Source organism: Strigops habroptila, chromosome 9 (genome assembly GCF_004027225.2).
Source record: "Strigops habroptila isolate Jane chromosome 9, bStrHab1.2.pri, whole genome shotgun sequence".
In the NCBI taxonomy this organism is placed as follows: domain Eukaryota; kingdom Metazoa; phylum Chordata; class Aves; order Psittaciformes; family Psittacidae; genus Strigops; species Strigops habroptila.
In genome coordinates, this window is record NC_044285.2 from 26,923,875 (window position 1) to 26,947,002 (window position 23,128).

At 39.2% G+C, this 23,128-nt stretch overlaps 1 long non-coding RNA gene across 6 annotated transcripts in view; it reads left to right on the plus strand.

Moving 5' to 3' along the window:
- The window catches only part of LOC115612884, an 88,806-nt gene that overhangs the window by 5,533 nt on the left and 60,145 nt on the right, over positions 1-23,128 (plus strand). For 4 of the 6 annotated variants that reach the window (XR_003993192.1, XR_003993197.1, XR_003993194.1 and 1 more), the window contains exon 2: positions 18,757-18,894. The exons of the other annotated variants lie outside the window; for them this stretch is intronic. This is a non-coding gene — a long non-coding RNA (uncharacterized LOC115612884). The remainder of the gene's footprint in view (positions 1-18,756; positions 18,895-23,128) is intronic. 6 annotated transcript variants of the gene reach the window in all.

A 23,128-nucleotide genomic window follows, 5' to 3' on the forward strand; every position in this document is an offset into this window, starting at 1 on the left:
GTGTAGACCCGTACGTTAGGCTGTTGTACAGCTGTGTGTTTCCCTTACGTCACGGGGAAAGACGGTCCTTGGAAAGAGAAATTGGGTAAAAATATTTGGTTTCGGGCGAGGTGGGATGCGGAGGTTCTCCGCATTAGCGGGAGGAGAAGCTGTGCCGAGATGCCAAGGTGATAGGCTCAAATGTGACACGCCTGCGCCTTGAAGACAGGCATTTTCAAATTAATTTTTAAACACAGGCAGCCCTGAGTTCAGGAGAGATTGCTTCATCCTCTGTACTCTAGCGGAAAAGAGAAAAAAAAAAGGAAAGAAAAAAAGAAAATTATATCTCCCCCCTCCTTCCCCCTGTTTCAAAGGGTTTTAGTGAAGTTGCTGGAAGTTTGGCCGGGGGAGCCTTTGAACGGACGGGCTCTAACGAGTGGGGAAGAGCGTCAAAAAAAAGGCTCTGGAGACGCTTTGAAAAGGGAGCGATCTGTCGCTGCACAGCGAAAAGGGTGAGGCGGTTTCGGCGGCCCCTCCCGCCGCTGGGACCCGCAGGGAGTCTGCACCCGCGGAGGATCCGCACCCTCGGGGAGCCTTTCGCAAAAGGCATCCCCCTGCTTTTGGTAACCGGGTCTTTCCCTGCTCTCTGGGAGTGCTGTGCGGCCCCCAAACGCCTCCCGTCTGCTGGTGGGGTGCGGGCAGCATTTCCATCATCCCTGCCTTTATCCCCATCCTCCCTGTCTCCCTATCATCTCTGCCTTCCCAGTCCTGCCTGTGCCCCGTTTGCTGTGGGGATGATGTGTTTGCCCCCGGGTTCCCCCCGGATGCTAAAGGTGATGTGAGGTGCTGGAAGGCACCTGTGCCCCTCTGCTTTCCTTTCCAGGCTGTGCCCATCTCACCCCTTTGCAAAAAATGAGCATTTATTTTTTTGCAAAAATCTTAATACTTGTAGTAACAGCTCATTGGTGATTCTGTTAATGTTGCACACCTCATTAAATAGCCCCAAACATAAGGAGGTTTAAATGACTTTACTGAATTAAAAATAGCATAGGAAACCACCTATGGTACTTTCATCAAATAATTACTGTAAACTATATACATATCGTGAGAGATTCCTTTTAACCAATCTATTCATAGGACGCACAGGGGCTTACTTCATGGCTGAAATAACTTAGAGCAGCACAACTCGCTTGAAACATCGAGCCATGCTCATGCACTTCCTAATACGTTCCTGTATGTTTCCCTGAGTGTTTTTCTTCCTTATCTTTTTTTATATCTGAAGTTCTATTCCCCTCCTCTACTCCATGTATTTGATCATTTTTTCAAGTCCCTTGGCTGAACCAATCTCTTTTCATGCAGAGGATAAAAAGAGAAAAACTTCAAAGTAGGTTCAGGTAATTAACAGCTGAGGGGAATATAATCTAAACCATAGGCCCTGCTTTGCACCCAGGTCTGCTTTCAGAGCCAGCCGGCAAGGGAGTGCCTATTCCCTATAGCATCCAAATCTGCTTCCTCTGAACAGCTTTGCCAGGCCTCCAGTTATCACATCTGCATTTCAAACACCATGTCTCTGGCATTAATTATTAATTAGCCTACAGTCACCCCAGAGGATTTAAGTTCCAGCCTGCACATACTTATTCATTGACCTCTATCTTAGTTTTTGTTGGAAAAAACCCACTAGAATGCTTAATAATTTCCTTTCTCTCAGACCCTCTGTTCTAGTTTCATGGAGGGGAAACAGTATATTTTCAGCGATGGAAAATCACAGGGTTGTCTAGAAATTTGTTTAGAGCAAAATGCTATGTCAAGAGTTTGAACAAACCGTTTCAAAAGATTTAGAAGGAATTTTGTGTAAGTATTTTTACCTTTGGCAAATGAATTTCTGGATTCCCCAGAACTGAGAGATGGTGGATACAAATACCACACAGTTTGGCTCTGTGTGGAATATCAGCCAGTGTGCACTTTAAAAATACAAACTGGATTTAATTACCGGGTAGCACATTTACATGATCAAACTAATGCAACTGTTTATTTGAAAGCTCTGGGGTTACACTGCTATTGGCAGTAGTAAGAATGAAAATAACGCTGTCACAAGGCACGCGAGTACTTGGGCATTAAATCTGCATTTGGCCCTCAGGAATATGGAACTGGAGAAGTACATTTTGTAAATCTTTTGCATCATTACCAAAGTAGTTTGGAAGATGTTCTTTAGGCATTAGAATAAGGACGTATCTTAGTACTGCTTTCTTGGCCATCGTGTATCTCGATATTAAGGTTCCAGAGGTAAAAACATCGGAGTAATCAGGTAGGAATTAGGTTATATGATTCTCTGTTTTGCAATGCTACATGAAGTTCAAAGTGATTGCTACAGTTTGGGTGAGCTGTGTACTGGATGCTGCCTTTTGTTAATGTATGCTAATACTACGATGTCCCAACCCCCTGGATGAGTCCTATTTCAATGCCTTTTGCAATTATCTGTAGATAAACTTCCTTAAATATTGCCATGGTTTCTCATTTTATGTGTGGTAATACTATCTCAAATAATCATTGAAACATAAAATATTCCTCCACTTTGTTTCCTAAGAAAGTGTTTAGTTTGTAATCACGAGGTCAGACTGGTTAACTTCTATGCCAGCCTAGAATTGATTTTTGAAAGCATTTAATCTACATCTAAGACTTTTCAATTTCTATTTAGTGAAGAACATGGAAAAGGGGTCTGATGCACAAACATAATGTAGTTAAACTGTGGGGCTATCTCAGTAACCAAAAATGCATTTTCCCAAAATTGCAGCCAAACCAGCCCTTTCTGTAAAATCATAAGCCTTGTATGCCTGCGCTTCAGCAAATGGTCCCCTGAAAATAGATGTAGTGACTAATACTGTTGACTTCCATGAGGCATCTCTCTCTTTGACTTTCCTGAGAATTCTGTAGATTTGGCTTGTTAGTGCTCTTTTGTTATTTTCACATTTTATGAGGAGATCTGGGGAGAGTTCAGTGTTAATAGTAAATATTCTTGCCTCTGCTTCAGATATTCAGAATAATTCTTACACACAATTTAAAAAGGAAAAGTACCTCTGCTTCAGAAGAAAGAGAGGAATACTTCAGATTTCATTTCCAGAAAGATTGTTCCTGTATATAAAATAACAGAATGTATCCTGATGGTGAAGAGGGGAGTAGACCTAGACTATTTTAGTAAGATGCCCAGGACCTTTTAATCACTTCCACAGTGATACTAATACCAGCAATAACAGTGATAATGGAAAAAAAAATCCTAGTGTGAAACCAGGGCTGGGATCTGTTCTTTGTAAATGTCAGAATGTTTCTGAAATTAAAACTTAGCTGTTAATGTGGCTCTGTACCCTATGAATATTAAAGAGGAATAAGGACTAAATTTCTTCCACAGCAGAGTGAGACGTTGTTTTAGAAAACAAATCACATGGCAGCTTGCTTTGCAGTGATATATCTGGTGTGTTTTTAAAGGATGGCTAAGACTAAGGGCTGCTGGGTTGGGATCTTGCTAGTTTGAGCCCTCTGATGCTGTCTTCTCTTTTTTCCTGTTGTTTTAATTTATTGACTGGGATTCCAGGTTTAACCAGGTTCTTGAGATACAGGTTCCACATCCCAAGATTGGAAAACTCCTGTTACCAGTGTTGTTAAGTTACCTTTCTTGTGGTTATAGTGCTAAGAGCGAGAAAATCATGAATGTACATATTACAGTGGGTTTGACATGTTATGAAATACTTGTACCATTCTTGTTATGAGACATGATTTTCCATAAGAAGCCTATTTTATGGTTCATTTTATATATATTTGCAGTTATAGTTTTCCATTAAAGCTTAAATGTTTTACTGTGCTGGTAAGACCTAACCCTTGGCAAATCTGGAAATGCTTTGACCCATTTCTTATTATACCCTTTGTTTTTTTCTTCTAAAATATCTCATGCAATAGTTTTACAGTAGTGACTAGCATCTGCCAAGGGCTGAGCTGTAACTGCATTCTGTATTTTGAATGTTTCACGTGAACATGTTTTGAATTCAGATTTGTAGGTTGCAGATCACTTTTTATTTAGAGAAGCCACATGGGTAATTCTGATTTTCAATTACTTGGAAAGTGATTATAGTAAAAGACTGTTGATGTCTTGTGCGTTTAAAGTCCACGAACATCTCTTGATAAAGCCCTGGTTGCTATGTTGAAGGAGTCTTGCCCTGTGCAACTTACTTGTAGGTGGGAAAAAAACTCTTATACTAAGAAGAGTAGGTGATCACTATAGATATTACTGTGTCAGCAGAGATGGGTTCTTATTAGATTAAGAAAAGTATGTGAGGCCAGACTTTCAGCTGACATAAATGGGCATGGTGGTGTTGATTTTTGGGAAGCTAGGCTGAAGATTTGCATAGTCTAATGACAAGATTGTATGAGTGATTATCAGAATTATTTTGCATCATGTCTGAAACAATCTAAGCCCATATAAGATAGTTTGACTCCTTTGTGGTGTGGTAATGAAGCCTGACCTCTGATGTGCAGAGGGTGTAGTGTTCTGAATGCAATGGGGGCATGAACAGAGATTAGTCAACAGACACCTGTGACACAGGAGGTGTCACAGATACTCAGACTGTGTGACAACAGCAAGTGAATGGTGACTTTGCCATGGTGACCATTACCTGAGGTATTTCTGCAAGTGCCGTGTGTGTACTGAGAGTGCCAAAGTCCATGTTGAAATCTCTTTTTCCCTGAGTAAAACCATATCACAACTATAATTCTACTCCTAAACTTTGCTTTTAGCCATCTCAGTCCTAAAACCCCGAAAATGTAATGTCCTTAGCCCCTTGCTGACCTCAGCCTGGTGCTTCATCGCGTAGCATGAACATGGTTGTGCTGTAACTCTTTCTAAAGAAGCGGTGAAGTGCTCTCGGGCAGAGCCTGGCAGCGCTCCAGCCTGCAGCACCCCTGCTTGCTGTGAGAGCAACCTGCAGCCGGGTTTGTGTGATGGTTCCTGCCGGGCAGCGCCTCGGTACAGCCGAATACATCCTGCCTCTTGACCTGCCAGCTCCACCCCGAAACACACGGTCATTGTGCCTGGTGTGGAGGGCTTCCAGGGCCGTGCTGTGGCAGTCCTCTGCAGCCTTCCCCTGCCTAGAGCCTCTTTTCTGGGCAGTGCCTGTCTGTAAAGTTCTAAAACACTTTATAGAGTTTCCCTTCCTCCACCATATATGTTTTCCTTCCCTCCCCCCCCCCCTTTTTTTAATTTCTTTTTTCCTCTCCACACATAAATCACTGGGGCTCAATTGACTGCCTTTGTTGTGGGTTTGAGTTTGTCATAGAACGAGTTAATGGGGCCAGCCTGACACTTAAGGTAAATTCTTGCAGTTTGGGTGACTTTCTATCAGCTGGGAATCCAGCCCACTGGTTGCAAATAACACGCTTACTGCAATTAAACACTTCATTGCCAAAATGTGAACAGCATATTTAATAATTGTTTGTATACATAAAACAGCTCATACAACCCAAAGAATAAGAATGATCTTTGGGATTTTTTGCCTATCATTATTATTACTGTAAGTTTTTAATCACAAACCAGAAAGTATGTGTGTGCCATGAAGCTGCTACCATCAAATCACATGTAACACTCAATGGTAATTGTGTTCATAATTATGGAGTTAATTGAATTTCTGTAATAGTAAAAACTGGCATATAAAAAGTCTCTCAAGATTAAATGTTTTGCTTAGGGAGGAATACACTTATTTGCAATATTTAATGAAAAGAAAGTAGTTCTCATGTGCAGGTGAGCTTAAGATTAACAAAATAATCTTCCAAAATTAATCTTCTTCATAAATGCTGTTCCAAACAGAATGTGGTATCACACAAAACCCATGAATTCTTGCAGCACTCCTGGTTTTGCCCTCTGAAGGAAAAGCAGTATGCACTGAGGTATTTGCAAACTGGAGAGACATGTTAAAGGAGCCTTCTGCTGCAGCTTCAGCATCTGCCAAGCTTATAAGCTGTGAGAAATGCACTAGAAATGCACTGTGGCAAAAGTAGCGCTGCTACTAACAGTGTAGTATTGTAACAACATGATGTTAGAAAGTCAAATTTTGTGTTTGGCCTTAAAGGAGTGGTATCTTTTTTATTTTTTTGTGATCCATTGGGTGTTTTAGTGCCACTTTAGGCTAACTTCAGGGTTGATTTACAGCTCACTGATTCCACAGGGGAGTCACAAGATGAAATACAATACAGAATGTGGACATGTGTATCTGCTATCTTTGTCCTGTAGATTATCAGCAGATCTATTTTTTGGAGAGAAAAGAATAAGTAAAAAAATTCGCGTTTGTAAGGTGTTAAACCTGTATACCTCACCATGGGCAGGGTCATCCCCTTGAAAATGAGAAAGGATTGATAAAAATATATTGGAGTGCTCTTCTCCTCTCTTCTCTTCTCCTCTCTTCTCCTCTCTTGCTACACTGTGGACAAAGCAAAAACATAAGTGAGAAAAAATTGCTTTACCTATTACAGCTCTAAGATCAGCTGTAATTTAGCATCACTAAAAAAAATAATTCCTTCTTTTTCCTAGGCAGGAAAGTATCTTTTTAAGTATACTTATTGAAAGAACAGTTGCAGTTGAATATTTTTAACAATGAAATAATATGTATTTTGCAAAAAGAGACTCGTATGTCAGCTAACATAGTAATGACCCGGCCCTGTAGGAAATCCAGCTTTAATACCCCTTTTCCAAAAGAGCACGTATAGAGTTTCATTATTTTCTACTAAGATTCACGGGAAACTGTTTCTTTTAATATCCTGTTTTCACCTACTGACAAGATTGGCTTGAACGCATAAAATATAAAATATTGACCATTAGACCTCAGGTTCTTCATTTTTGGCAATACCCAGTTTCCATTCACTGATCTTTTTGTTAAGAAGTTGCCTGTTTGTATTCAGTTACTAGACCATATTTTAAATATTATTGATGTGAGTTGATGTAATAAAAAATGGTAAAGTCCCCCCAAACTGACCCAAAGTGCAGGGGCTTTATTTTTGTTATTTCTCCCTTCCAAGAGTGGCTCCCCTCCCCCAGCAGCCACACTACAAAGCTTGTTGTACAGGGACTCCATTAATCCTACATTTCCTAGATGGTATCTGAGGCACAGTGGGTTTCCACAGAAATTAATTTGTCCTGACAACAGGCCTAAAGATTGGAGTCCAGGGATCACTTGGCAAATTCCCTTTAAACTGAGCACAATAATAAACAGAAAGCTGATAACGACAGTTCTGAAAGACCACACAGAGGAAGGACCCTGAGTAGAGTTGTTCGGTGTGGATCTGCGAATACCTCTGATAACTGGCAGCCGGGAGCTTTACGCTTGATAGGAAAATGAGCGCACTGATTTATGCACGTTTTAATATCACAGCACCGGGCAGAACCAACTTCATCTAGTAACGTGCATTTTCAACTCTTTCTGGAATAGTAATAAAAGTTAGAGACTGATCTGTTTTAGATCATTCTTATTTGGCATCTGTATGAATAGATCTGTGGCCATTTTCCATGTCTTTTGTATTTTAATGCAGCTCTAAATTTCTCAGTACATCTTACACATGTAAACATTAACAGAATTTGAACAGTTATGTAATAACAGTAATGTAATAGCTTGAGGAATGAATCTGGAAAGTTTGCCATCTATTCTAAAGACTTTTTTCTTCAAGATTGTGCTATTTTTTGGGTTCAATCATCTTCTATGCAGTAATTCCTGATTAAAAATAGTAAAAAGCATTCTAGACAGCATTATTGCCTGTTTGCTTGTTTTTATCTATCTTTGCCTTTGGTGCATATTTAAATGCAGTTGTTTTCCCAAAGTTAATGCATGGAAAATGGCCACGTTGGAAATACATACTAATACAGTACGTGAATAAAGAAACGTTCACTGGATATTTTAGATCTTGTCAAGATAAGAGTGTTTCAACCTCTGACTTTTGTCAATATAGAATTCAGAGTTTTAACGATAATTAGGATTTGTGGTGTGTCAGTAAACCTCTGCCAGTTGCATTTCTGAAAAAAGCCATCGTAATATTGAGTTAGGAGTGATAGAGTGATGTTCAGTAAGACATATGCTGCATAACTTTTCACTGCTTAAGTATATGGTATGTAACAATTTAAGTAACAGATTAAAAAAGGAGGACAATTTAAAAAGCTGTACGGAAAATGGATTTTGGTTATTGAAAGATACCTTGAAAATAAATTCTAATTTTGTTCTCAATGTCCAAAATGCACTTTGAAATAACAGCTTCTTGATACAGAGAGGACTACGCAACCATGTTAAAAGAAGGCAGCTAGTGTGCTTGACAGGTATGGTTGTACACCTAAACAGCATGAGTCACGTTTGATCTATTTTAATAGCCCAGATGTTTCTCCAAAGATGGAAATTCAGCACTCAATATATCCAAACTCAGCAACAATCCTTAAACGCAATGCCCCCTCCACAAACTTTTCCGTGTATAGAAACACATAGGCTGGAGATGAACAGCAATATTGAAGCTGCAGATGGGCTGTGCCCAGGAAAGGCAGGAGCAGGAGGGGGATCCAGTTCCTGTCCCTCAGTCTCTGCTCCATGGTGGGGTGGCGGGATGCCAAAGGCCGGGTAGTCACGGGCTTGGAATGCTGCTGCCCTTGGCATTGGTGGTACACAGAGCTTATATAAAAAGTTCTGTCTTGCATGCTTTTCCAGCAGAGCTCATGACAAAACTACCCTTGACTTTGATAAGGGCAGCATCCAACTCACTATTTAAGAGCTTAACAAGCTGAGAGGTGGGGGTCTATTATACTGCTGGAATGGGTTGTATGTACCACACCTCACTGCTGAAAAATAAAATCTTTTGCTCCATTATTGGCTTTAAATTAGTTTGTACACTACAAATTAATCAGTTACAGCCAACTTACTTTGGAAATGAAATTCAAGATGAGAAGCACAATTTGTATTTGTCACACTTAAAGAACTCTATTGTACTGAAATGCAGAGGATTTGAAAACAACTAGTTTTAATGCTCTCTAGCTCCTCTTTCTAGAGTCTAATGCAAGAGCAAATTGACTTGTTGTGCCTTTTAGTTCTGTAAAAGAACAAACTGAAATATAGTCCTCCACTTTCTATATCAAAATTGCTCTATACGTTTCAGTGTACAAGCTATTAATTTTTCTGAATTTGGATCAAATCAGACATTTTTTCCCCCAGCAAATAGTTCTCTGGCTTGCTTTATACATACGATTCAAAGGGCTGTGTATTATTTGATGTTCTTAGGAGATAAACAATAAACTTTTGAATATGTTTTTTCCATTTGAATACAAGCCTAGGGATGCTTCACCCTGCATCCTAAAGCCTGATTTCCCCTGGGACTCATTATCATGCAGCTCACATGTTCAGTCACCTACACTGTTGAACTTACTATCAAATAACCTTCGAAATGTTACTAGTTATTACGTGTCAGAGGGCAGATTTATGATAAACTAACTTTGAAACAAAATAATGAATTCTCAACGTTCTGTTTCCAGCAGCATTTCTGGTAATTTTGTTGGATTTAAATTTTAAAACAGGAAGCTTCCTTTTTCTCTTATTCTATCATATAAAGCAGCTCCCTCCCCTCATGAAATTTCTCCCTCCTTAAATATGGTTTATGATGATTTGAGCACTGCCTATAAAGAATAAAAATGAGAACATTTTTCTGTGAGCTACCAAACTGCCCACTGGAGTTCATTTGTGATTAAACTTTCATAGCTTTCTAACTTGGTGAAAGTTAAATTAACTTAACCCTTAGCATAGTCCACCAGTGTCCAAAATACAGCTGTACAGGAGGCATTTGGAAACAGAAATATTTTCTCCTTGCACTTTTTACTGTCAGTATTTTGACTGGCAGTAAACTTGACAGTTTCAAGGGAGGTTCTTGCATTAGAGTGGCAAAAATCAATAGCATCAGCTTCTCAGATAGCAGAAACGTGGTTTATGGGAGATAAGAAAGGCTGCTCAAAAATGTTTTCCAAAAGGGTGTCCTGAATTTCAGCCCCCAAAGCCCATATTAGAGATTTAAATAACTGGCCAATTTTCAAGAAGGCCAAGCATGACTTCAGGGGATCTGTAGGCACTTGGCCTCTTTTAAAGGGTAGCCAGGGCGATCGTGACTTTTAATGAGATCGTTTCAGAGGGATGAAATTCAGGTAGATAAATACTATATAGGCATTTTGGAGGTGATTAGAGTAGCAAACATCTGCAGATGAAATCCGAAAGTAGACTATATAAAAAATTAAGTCTGTCTAATTTGGAGAAAAATTAGTGTAGCTACTCTTGTTATCAATGGAATGGGGTTTTTTTGTATTTCAGATAAGTATCAGACAGATTAATGTCTATAGTATTTTCATCTCCTGCTAGACAAAGTCTAGGCTTTGAGATACTGCTCATCTGTGATACCGCATGAAAAGTGCTTGACCTAGGGTAGCTCTGTGAAGCTGGAGGATAGAGCCACCATCTTCAGTGCACTCTCTCATCTCTTTTGCTCCACTTGCTGTGCTTATGGTTCTCCAAGGGCATTACGGGCAAAAGTTCCATATCACGCTGCCTATTAATATTTATGCAGCAATTCAGGAGGTAATGCATTGTTAAAATACAAGTTGGAAATGAACCAAATTTAATCACTTTTAGTACTAGAAATTATCCATTTCTACATCAGATAGAAGGGGAATGCGGACCATCATTACAACATTTTTTTTTAACCAAGTTATTAGCAAGTTCAAATATGGCTTGAGTTAAAAGGGCAATAAATGCTACTGCATAGATCAAATTTTTTAATGGAATGCAAGCTCTATGTTTGAAAAGTAATGCTAAGAATTAAAAAATATTTCAAATAAATACATACTATGTCAGTATGTCCACCGGTTAGTAGTGCCATGTCAGTCTGTCCCTGCCTTCATGAGTAAGGACTGCTTGTGTACATAGAGGCCAGCGGGATTTGCCCTTTACTATATGCAGTTCCTCTTGCCTAAATGTAGAAAGAATATTTTTATCGCTGATATCACTTCATTTTTGCAGCTGTCTGCTCTCATCAGGTTAGTAATATAAACTCTGTCAAAGACCAATCTCTCCCTTCCACAGGCTACAAAATCCACAATTATTATTTAGAGTTAAACTCCTAAGAAAGTGTTTGATATTTAAACTGTTCAACCCATAAAGAATTGTTAGCTATTGTTATCTGAGGACCTCCTACTGTCTTGCCTTGGTCAAATAAGGCTCCTTTTGTTTTCAATTGGACTTTTTTTTCTAAGAACAAGCTCTGAGCTTTCATGCAAGCAAAATAAAACCAGTGAAAGGAAAACATTAATTTAAATATATAACCAAAAATGAACCCCAAAATGTTCAAGAAGAGCATGGTGCTCAAATAGAGCACTTTTTTTTTTCAGGTCACTTGGCTTTCTGATGTCATTTCTGGCAGATTCGTTAGTCTGGCTCCATCACGTTCTGTTCTGAACCATAACATGATGGGAGATGATCAAAGTGAGAATGCTAAAGGCTCAGGACATTTAAAAAATGTTCTATTCTGGAAATTGTTCTAAAACTATAAACAGATTACATTAAAAATCCGTGTTACTGAACATGGTTGCTCATCGTCCTTTTTTAGAAGGAGCTATTGAGGAGTTTCAGTAAACAGCCTTTAAGTCTTTATGATGGCAGGCTGAACATTTCTCCAGAATTTTAGGCAACCCAAGCCTCTCTGAAATGTAATATAACCCATTTCTGCTGTTAGGCATGTTGTTTTAATCTTTATACTTGAAAGTGGTAAGCATATGGGTCAGATCACCCACTCCTGCTAATGGACACATTTCTGTGGACTTCAGTGTCCAATTATGCCAGCGAAAGATCTGACTGTTGCTGGATTTTATTTCCTTATTTTTCTTGTCTTCCTGATCTTTGACCCTTTATCAAAGGAATGCTGTCTATAATATGATAATAATATGAAATTCTGAGCTCAGTTTCTAACAATATATATCCCAAAGAATTGTAAAGATGCTCACCTTTATACAAAAAGCAGCTGATTTCAGCCTTGTGATTGTCTTTGCTTGGCACAGGGGCAAGACTCAGGTAACTCTGCCTGGTGTCGTGGTGGAATATTAAACGTTTTTGCATTTCCATGAAACAATTGCTATGTGGGATGAATGAGTAAATAAACTCATTGGCAAGTCAACAAAATGACAGGTGGCCATTTTTCCTAATTTTAGATGCATTTTACTGCTCAGGAAAGTGAGAAATTTTTGAATTTTTAAGGGCTACACACTCTGGTGCTCTTAATCAGTGCTAGGATGTGGCTGAAGCTGGAGGCAGAAATATATAGGCAGTGTGACACCTTAGGTACATAATGGAGCTACACAAGAGTATAAGAAGGATTTAGATCTATAAGCAGGATTTGACTATCTATTTTGATTTATGGGCTGAATATAAGCATGTATTTTAAGGAGCCATTAGAGTTTGTGATTTGAAATATGCAGAGAGCAGGCTTTCCCTCAGTATTGCATAGGAAAGGGTGCCTCAGGCTCATTGCACAGGCATACATACTTCCTTATAGTAGAGAAAGTGGCAGAGAATGATCTGTAGCAAGAAACCCCTTCACATTCAGACTCTCTACGCCAAATAAGTGATAGAGTGTTCGGGAAAGGCACGATCCATCACTTACTGCAGCGCTCGCTGAGAAAGTAGAAAAGCAAAAAGTGATAGGGAATACCTACATTGTACTTCACTGTAAAGCGTGCATTCCAGGTTTATTTTTAATGTAAACTGGTGCTGTTGCTGTTGATAGGGCCACACAAACGCTTGAGAAGGGCTGGGACTGGTAGGTGCAAATAAAGAAAGGAATGAGTAACTGCTGGGGCACTCGGCCAGAGGATGGCTAGAAACTTGGATGTACTGAATGTTGCGAGAGGCATACTGAGGCAATCACTTGAAAACTGTAGTGAGAGATTTTGACACCTCCCAACCTCCCCTGTCCCCCATCCTGCTGCAGACATGTAGCTCCTCTCCTTGGGTGGCAACAGCAGTTGCAGCTGGTGACCCTCATTTGGTGCCCTCTGGCTCTGCCTCTGCTAAGGCTCTTATCATTTGGACAAATGCTGCTCTTGTTTACAATAATGTAAATTTGGAGTAACCCCTCTGCCATTTCTCCAGCGCAAATATTGCACTCTGTGTAATTCCCATCTCCTCCTTCACACAGATGGAGCTTGGGAGGCAAGGGAGGAAGGCTGCTCTTTCCGAATATTCGTGCATCGACCTTTTCGGCTGCAAGCCCCAGGTGACTGCACCGGCCATACATTCGATCTATGTAGATATGGGAGCTGCCATTGGTCTTTTTTTCCCCCCCCTTGTCTAACAGCACTTCCCTTCCCAGCTCTAAACCCAGCTATAATACAGGAACTATGGATGCAGCCCGCAGTTTCTTTACTGCACCTCATTACTGCTACTCCAGCCCTGAGAAAAGGCTGCCTGGCCATGACAAACTGTGTGCTGGCTCTGTGATTTGTGTAAGCTCAAATTTTCCACTAATTCACTTATATATACTAGATGGAAAACACAGCCTCAGGGCTGCTGTAAACCATGCTGCTGTAGCCACAAAGGGCTGTCCTGCCAGCTGGGGAATCGCTGGAGCATGCCGAGTGCTGGGGCTGGAGGAAGGAGTGAAATCGAGTTTATGCACTTGTCAGAGGAGCTGTGGCGTGGGAGCGGGTCCGGCCCCTCTGTGCAGTGGTTACAGCCCTGTCAGCTCAGGTCTTTGCACCTGAGCTGGCACGGGGACATGCTGGTTGGGTTATGAGCAGGACCACAACACTGACTCTGGATGAATGGTGACTGCCTAAAACTAGCCACTATTTTGGGAAGCGTGTTGGAAAACACCATGATTTGCTCTCCTTTGCTTTTCTGCAGCCTCGATCCACCCTAGTGCTTTGGTTTGTGCTGCGGTGCAATTCTGCAGCTTTAATTTTCTGTATAACCCACCAATAGATAATTTAAGAGTGCTTTCTTTTAAGAACAGCAAGTGTCACATTGGTTGACTCCCCAAATGATTGCTTGTCTTGTTACAGATAGCTGTTGACCTGTTCCTTTAATGTTACAAGTCTGCATCTAACTGCTCTCTTAATCCAACCAACTTCCTTCTCTTTAATGAAATTGTCCCTTTAGCCCTTTTCCAGGCTGGCTTTTCAACAGTAACATTAGAAACAGCCTGCTCAGTTCTTTCCTCTGCTAACATCTTGCCCAGAGCTAACTTGCAGCTTCACTCTGTCAGCTGTAAGATATAGATATACTGTTGTCTTAATTACTCATATTTCTCCTGCTGCTCATAATTCTGCTGGTTCCACCAAAGAGCTCTTCAGAGAGCTTTACTGCTTCCCTTTCCCTTTCTTTGGGGGTTTAAAGGTTGTCAGATATATAAACGATCCTTGTTGCAGAGCTTTGCTGGTGACAGTGTCCTTTGTGGAGAAGATTTAGGGGGATGGGAGAATTAAATACGAATGCTTTTAAACTACATCTCTGTTGAAGGAGAGAATACATATAGTACTACCTTGCATAACAGAGCATCAGGGAGTGTGTTTGGCAAATCCCTTCTCTAATGAAAAGCAAGGCAGCTGTTTCTTCTGCAGCTTAAAGTGTAGATGCTGACTGTCAGGAGCAGGGTTTTCTTTACTCTCTCCACCACTGATTATCCATGACTGTATCTGGCCGACTGCTATTCCTCTAAAAATACTGCTGAAAAGAGACTGGACACTTAAAAAAATACTGCTGTGCATAGAGAAGCTGCAGTCCTTTGTGGTTTCAGCTCTTTCTGTTATGATTATATGCTACTGTTTCTGTTATCTAAATTAATTCATCTGTCTGCTACCACAAGTATTGCATGTTGAGTAACATAGAGCAGACTGACAATATGATGTCTACAGCTTTTTGGCAAAGGTTTGAACAAGTTCTGTCATAGCAGTGAGCTCTCTAGTGGGGTGCACCTTTGGCCAAAGTCCTTCACTCCTGGCTATTTGGGGTCTACTTTCAATTTTAACAGGCCCCAGGTCTTACACAGTTAGATAGGTTAGTGGCAGAATATATCTTAGTATGCAGCTGGTTGCCTTAGTTCAGCTGGCTGGCAGGTTCAGGAAGCTGTGCTGTGGGTTTATTGTTAATTGAATAGATTATGAGCCTGTCAAACTGCTGTGGTTGAGCCTATTTCCATCATAAAGCTGCTTGTGCTGGTGATGTGGTGGGAGGTGGGACTAGCCAGGCTCTGCTTTCCACAAGTGGAGCTGGAATCCTGCAGTCTAAGTTTTATTGTGGTTGCTTTTTAATAATTATCTGGTGAAAATGCTGTGCAAGAATATAGGAACAAACTTTTTGGCATCAGAGCAGTGAGAGATGGCAACACCAAGGATAATGCATAACTCTTCAAGGTTTAAGATGACCTAATAGCAGTAATAGCCAAACGAATAACAAACTGTGTTATTTCATGCTCAAATTCTTCCAGTAGCACAGATGTGACTAAAGAGTCTGTTAAAGGAAGCAAGTGGAAATAGATGAGAGAACTTGGTGAGAGGAATTAGAAATTGTGTTCTGCATGGAGGAATAGCATGGAGAAAACAGCTCTGTAAGTTAGTGCTCTGCTCTTGGAGAGCTGAAAGGGGTCAGAGCAGCTATCTTGGACAGAGAGTGCGGGTGGCAAGCAGGTATTTCTCTCTCTTTGCTCAAGTTATCCTCTTGGAATCCCAGCACTGCCTCCTGAGAACAGCTTTGAGGGCACGGTGGTTGGGTTAAGTAGGTGGTCATGCAGCTGCTTTGGCATCTAGTCCATTCTGGCAGCTACTCCATAGTGAGCAATTTCCTGCCCAGTGCATCTTCTGCAGTCATGTTGGGCAAATAACTTAACCTTGTGCCTCAGCTCTCCAAATGTAAGGATGTTTCCCTGTTAGCACCTCTCTACAAACCCAAGGGCTGTTAAAAGCAGTAGGTCTCGTGACTGTGTGGTACTTGGATGCCATGGTAATGTAATTAGCTGAGCAGCAATCTTACTAAAAATGTCCTTGGTGGAGGAGAGGATGGGGAGGGAGACTTGTTTAGAGGATGGATGCTGAAGGGGAAGAAGTTTCTAGACCTGTGGCTTCACCACAATTTCACTGCGTAATGCAAGTCCTTAAATGCAGATGTGAATCCAGAGTTTCAGAGTGTAATGTTTACTACACATGTCCATACAAGAGATAACGCAGCACAAAATATTTGTAGTGTTAATAGATTATATAAGAGCTTTCCACCCCCAGCAAGCCTTTTGAAATCTTTATATGGTATCTTGGGCTACAAACTTTTTCGAGCTGATGTATAATTTGCAGTAAACTTCAGGAAAGTATGCCTGTTACCATTACTTTCCCTTTTTCTCCCTCTTTCTCTTCAACTTTCTATAGGGATCCAGGAACTTCTGGGCTGCTTAATCCAAAGGAGAGAGTCACAGGGTTCTGTGTGGAAATCAGAAAGCCTCAGTGCAGGAAAGCTGCACTGCTCATTAGTTTATCTCTGTTACTCTGCCAAACCCCCAGACTTTGGCAGCCTGGGTCTTTTTTTGCCTTTTTATATCTGATGATAGGTCTTTTTCCTCCCTACCCTTGGAATGACCTCTGTAGCAATGGTTGCCAAATGTTACCCATATTAAATATGAGGATGTGTATCAGCATCCACAAGGCACATGCTCCCGAGCTGTTAAAGCCCTGCTACTGGAGCAGCAGCCTGTGAATTGTCGAAGCATTTTGAGTTAACACTTTAGCTCTGGTTAGCTGGAGGTTATTGTAAAATCCTGTAACCAAAAATATTTTCTTAGCTGTATCCTCACTACTCCAGCGAGGAAGAAATTTGTTTCTGTCACTTCTTGTTAACCCTACTGTACATTTATACCAGAAATGATAGGCTACATATATATGGGTTAAATGAAGACTAACCATAGTGATAAAAGGGAAGGATTCTTAGTAATATTCAAAATATCTTAAAAAAATTAGATGATAATGCAGTGATGTAATGAAGGACAAACTTGGACTGAGTAGGGTTTTGGTGGATTTCTTTATTTAGGTGTTGTTCCCCTTTATTCAGATTTTATTGCATGCTAAGACAAGCCACAGCCAGCCATATTTTCCATCCTGATGAATGAAACAGAGCCCAAGGAGTTTAGCTGAGATTGGCTTCCCCTACAAGAAAGATTGCTCTTTGTTGCCTGAATCATAATTTTAGGACATGAAAACTATTAATCAAGAAAGCAGCATTTTAACTCCTTACATCTTGTAGGCTGGTCTTTGCAGAGTAAAAAAAAATCTGCATCAATTGAAGTTGATCAGAGTTTTCTTGGGCTTGAAATAAGTCTGTAAGGTCACCTTGATTACTGTACATCAATGTGGTCCTGACAGTATGTTCTTGATAAGGCAGCCCATTGCCATGATTTAATCCAAATCTGTTTAATCATATATAATCCCCATAATTCAAATATACTCACCAAGGATCCAGTTTTATAGCTGTACTGAGGGGAGGGAAATCTTGTGTTGTCACAAGTCATGCTGACATCAGTGGGGTTTCTTATTGATGTAGGACTTAGTGCTGGCAATGCAATTACAGCAAAATTTGGGGTTTAGCATATTTGCAATTTTATATATTTTTAGGAGGCTGTTGCTTTGAGGTAAGCAAGTAAATAACTCTGGGCCATGTCCAACAAAATCTCTGGCTGACAGTTGTGCCCAGTGGTCATTCCAGAGAAAATATATATGCAATAATCTGAAATTACTTGGTGTGCAATTAAAAATCATAAATGGTCTGTTTATATTTCTGATGTAGAAATTTAACTTTATACAAACTATAAAAAGAGCCTGTGCTCTTCCCAAGGTATTCTGTATTGTTTCAGAACTGTTTCAACAAAACCAAGAGAGATTTGTCAGCATAAGTAATTAAGTAATACACAGACATTATTGCAGTGTTTCCTGTTACACAATTTTCATGTTCAAGATACCAGACTCAGATCACATTCCATTTACATAGCCATTTGTTCATGTCATGCACATGCAGCTCTGTGGCTTAATGCCTTATAGTCCTGAATCTAAAAGACCTGCTGAAACCCGAGGGTGACTGTAAACATCTGAGTAATCCTGTTGAAGTCAGTCCAGGCATCCGTTAACCGTTCAAACTAATCCTTAAAAAATTTTGAGAAGGACAAAAAGAAAGCACCATGCTTTCCAAGCCAATGAAACTCCATGCATGCTTAAAGTTAAATACTGGGATAAATAAATAAGTAGCACATGATCTGAAAGACTGAATCTATACTTGTAACCACGGTTATTGGTTATCCAGTGAAATCATAATATAAGTTGAACAACTTTCGGCTTGCATTCTATATGACTTCAGATGCATTTCTGAGTTGACCTTTTTTTCTTTGTGGCTATTTTGCAATTTTATATGGATTTGTTTAGATCATAAATAGGCATACACTTTAGCTAAAGCCAGATAATTTCTCTTGACCAGCTTTGCCAGTAAATCACTGAGCTATGTAATTGGGTTTGTATAAAATTATTCATTGTGAACTTGGGAATAAGTAAAACAGAAACAAAAAGTTGATTTTTGTAAATAGTATAATTTTTGTGCAAAACTTCTATTTTGACCCTGTTCTTCCACCCCCCAACATTCATCCATTGTGGAATAAAAAACAAACTGCAGAATAAATCCAAACAAAACTGGTAATCATTTTTCGTTTTGCTTGTAGGTGGAGTTGAATACAATGCCCACATTTGTGGTTAGCTACAAGCAATATGTTATGAAGATGGTGGTATTCAGACACGTACCCAACCAATTTAATTCAGATAAATTGGATACAAGGCTTTGACCAGCATGAGAAGAGCAGGTGAGAACCCTTGAAAGAGAAGCTGAAATAATAAGTATTTTGATGGTCAGGAAAAATATTTCTCCAATAACACAAAGATCTTCTATTAGAAACTCAAAATACTAATTACAATCTGCCTAAAGACTTATTATAAATGAAGTGGAGATAGAAACATGTTTATATTATGGGGAGGCTTATTTGCAGATAAGCAGGAAACCAGTCACACATCTTCACAAACATAATTTTAGCTGTTTTAATTAGCAGGTTTGCTTTGATTTAATTTAATTCAGTGATTCCTTCTATCTTTACTGACACATGTGCAAATAAAATGTGCTGACCTGACTTCTGACATCCAGTTTCCTTTTTCATTTCTGTTTTTGTTGTTGTTGATTCCGTCAGTGTTTACGGTGAAATGATGGGGTCAACACTTCCTAACAGCATGGCCAACAGATGTAGCATGGGGATGACAACTGTACATTTGAGTGGTCTTTTGTTACCCCAGCACTGACTGATTGCTGAGGTGCTGGAAGCCAGGGTGTCAAAGGCCATCAGAAGTCCTAATAGCCTCTGGATTCCAATTCTATTAAGGGTTGGAATGACAAAAAATATGCCTTTTTGTGTACTAGTGGTAAAAGTGCAGTGAGCTTTTTTGCTAGAGAATGAGATCCTAGAAAGAAGCCCCAGGTGTGCCTTTAGCAAGTTATTGTAGCGTATGCATCAACTTTGGGTTGAAAAGCAAGCTTTAAAAGCTGTCAGAATTCATATATTTTATGTTTGGAGATTTGGTGGTGTTATTTAACAGTGAAAGTAGTTATTGACAGAATAAAAACACGTAGTCCAGAATAAAAATACCACATTAATGTGCTGATAGAAAAAATAATCTATGTTGACTATACTGAGTTTTTTGTTGGTCTGAGTGCTTGGAAACTGTTTTTTCTTCTCTATGTCAGAAAACAATTGCTTGTATACCAGGTGTTGTTCTCTCTTCTCTCTCCACGCCTCCCTTTCACAGTGTCTCACAGCTGTATCATAGGTAATTAAAACAGTCACTGAAATGTTTCAAAGCTGCTGTAGCCTTTAGTTGACTTTTAAAATTAGTATTTGAAGAAGATTGGTAAAATTAATTTGTTTCTAGCTCAGAAAAGTGCTCCTTACTTGAGCAATGAACTTTACAACATTGCCAACAAAAAGAATGAAATTAATACTACATTTCCTATATCTAGGGTTATTCTGTTAACTGTTTTATACTGGAAATTAATTTCAATATCATACAGATATCTAAGAGTCATGAATGCAGCAGAATGCATGTGGTCAGATAGCTCTTCTGTTTCATAATCACGGTAAAAGTAATAATTCAAAAGGAGTAAACTTGCCAGGACAATTAAATGATTCTGCCCCTAGATAATGGAAAGATGAAGTTTATATTCTTGGACTGTAATTTATGCAAGATTGAAAAGTGTTATTAAAGAAGTATTATGTGGTTATTTTGAAAAGAACAGTAATTTTACAGGTTCATCTTTCTACTGAGAAAAAATACTTTAGAGACTGAGAAACAGACTTTTGGATAGGCATATTTTTGATGTTGAAATGCTCTTCTGTTTTTCCTCACTGTCTCTATTTTTTGTGTTTCAATTCCCTGCTTCAGTAGTAGGCTTTAGAAAACTTGTAATTCATTCATTATGGAATGCTTGCTCTATTAAACAGGATTTTATTCTTAAACTTCCATGTAATATATTCTTTTTGATCCTTAAACCCCACCTTTATTTTTACAAATGAATGTATTATGTTGGTGTAAAGCGGATCCTTTCCTCTTTTTTTGCCCTCCTCCCCTCCTTTTCTGGATTGTCCCTCTTTGGATGTTGGCACTTCCCTGGCATGGGCAGGAGTGGTGGCAACTGATGCATGCAGAAAAGGCAAGTTCAGGAATTTTCAGTACGAGTGGAATTGGTTCAGGCTTCGAAATCACTAATTACAGGAAAAAAAAGAAAAGCCATGTAAGATGAAAGGTTTTGCATATCCCTCATTGGTTTGTGGGAATCCTTGCCTGGTATGTATGTCAATATGCATATAGAGCAAGAGCTTTTACATGTGTACCTTTAAAAATCTGACAGCTTCCAGGGAACAGAGTGCAAACCAAAAATATCAATACTGACAAATTAAAACAATGACTCATCCCCATTAAATTTAAAATAAATACCTATTACTATTTATGTAAATATTTCCTGTTGATTAAAGACAGCATAATTTCTTCCTCTTTCTTTGCTTCTTTTTGAACAGTTCTAATCACACACAGGTATTGCAAACAAATTTACAGATGTGGATAAAAATAAGACTTAAATACTCAGCTGCATCTTTGCGTCAACACGACTCAGTTTGACAGTATATTTTTGCCAGGTGGAACAAAAAGCAATAAATTAGTTTTGAACATTTATGATCTTGCATTATAAAGACTGCAACAGACTGTGTTCAAAATCAATTGTCAGAGTGACGGGGGATTAATAACTCTGGTACTGTAACCTTTTACGTATCTGCAGACGGGGTAAGGGCACATTTCAAGATCTGCTGCCATATTTCATTATTGCGACTTTGAAAGACCTTTTTGATGCTTAAAAAAAGAAACAGATTAGTTTCTAGTAGAGCTGGATGAATAACTCATAATTAATAATTCATTCAGTGAATTTTGCCTTTTATTCTGTGGGAAGAATAAAAAAAACAGTTGTCAAAATTTTTCATGAGTTCTATTGACTTGGTTTTTTTTTGTTTTTAATCAAAACTAGCAATCAGAATTCAGGGTGTGTTACTTATCTGTGATTGAGAAGTCATGTGGTACTGGTTTAATTACCTAATTGATTGAGGACAAATACTAAAATAAATTTAATGTTTAAATGTTTGAGGAAAGTGTATTTGGAAATACCTTTGTACATGCATGCAAGCTCAAAATCAGCTTTTGAAAGTACCGTTGAAAGTAAAAATCCAAGTGCATGAGACTTGTTGGGAAGGAAATGCAAATGAGGCAGGAACATGGCCAAAACAAGTTCATTACAAGACACAAATGAGTTTCTCTAGACTTCTACAGTGTTTTCCAGCTGTAGTTTTGCTTCCTTAGTTCCAGCACCCATTTTGGGAGAAGACTACTAAATATTGTGGATAAATATGGAAGCAATATAGATAAAAGCTTTATTGAATTTCCCTAGCTCCCCAGCTACTGTGTTGTATTTTATGATACTGAAATGTTTCATGATAGTTAAACCAAATGAAAAGTTGTCATCTTTTGGCTTTCTTCACCTCTCAGCTGGCAAGTTTGCATCCCACTGATGTAAACTCTACTGGGCTAAGAAGCCATCTGTGGATTCTTCTGTATTTTTTTTCATATGTGCACTTTATTTTGGTTTCTTCCTAAATAGGGCTAAAGCAGTTAAATATTTCCCAGCAAAATACACACATGTAATCTCAAGGGCCGTGCATACCATCGAACTGTCATTTCCTTTGATTAACCTTCACCTGACCTCCCTCCCTAAGGCAGTTTCAGATCCTTTTGTTCCTCCATTTACGTATTGCACTCTATCAGGTGAGTACATCTGTCATTCAAGAGCTGGCCATTTTGCTTGGGAACTCAGTGGAGATGTTGAAATGGAAAACTGTGCAGAAGCTGTCACAGATTAGACAACCCAGTCTAATGTGCAAAGCTGGTACCACTCACTGGATGTGCCTAGAAATGAAAAGGAAGCAGAGCTTGCATAAACACAGTTGAAGATAGCTGAATTTTAGGAGTTTATATTCATTTTTTAATGAATATTATTAAATATTTAAGATCAGAAAAGGGTCATGACTGAGATCAACAGGACTTTTCTGTTGCAGCTTCTTCATGTTGTCAGAAAGTGCCAGTTTGTGGAGAATAAATTTCTAACAGGAGCGGATCAGAGTTGATGAATCACCTCTTTTACAACGGTAGAGTTTGCCATGGCAGTCTACTTTACCATTTTGAAACCCAATAGGTTTGTGTTAAATCTCATTGTTTTTATCTGCAGGCAGCAAGAAAATGAAAATTAAAAAGGACAGAAAAAATCTAATATTTCAAAATTATTCATACTTATAAGTTCCAATTGATCCAAACTGAACTTTTTGGATGGCAGTTTGCAAGAAAAGTTGTTGCTTTGTGTCATAGCTTGGGACAATTTTTTACTTTTTATTTTTGAATCCTGAAAATTCATTTAACGTGAATAATATGGAACTGAGATATCATGAATCCGGTCAG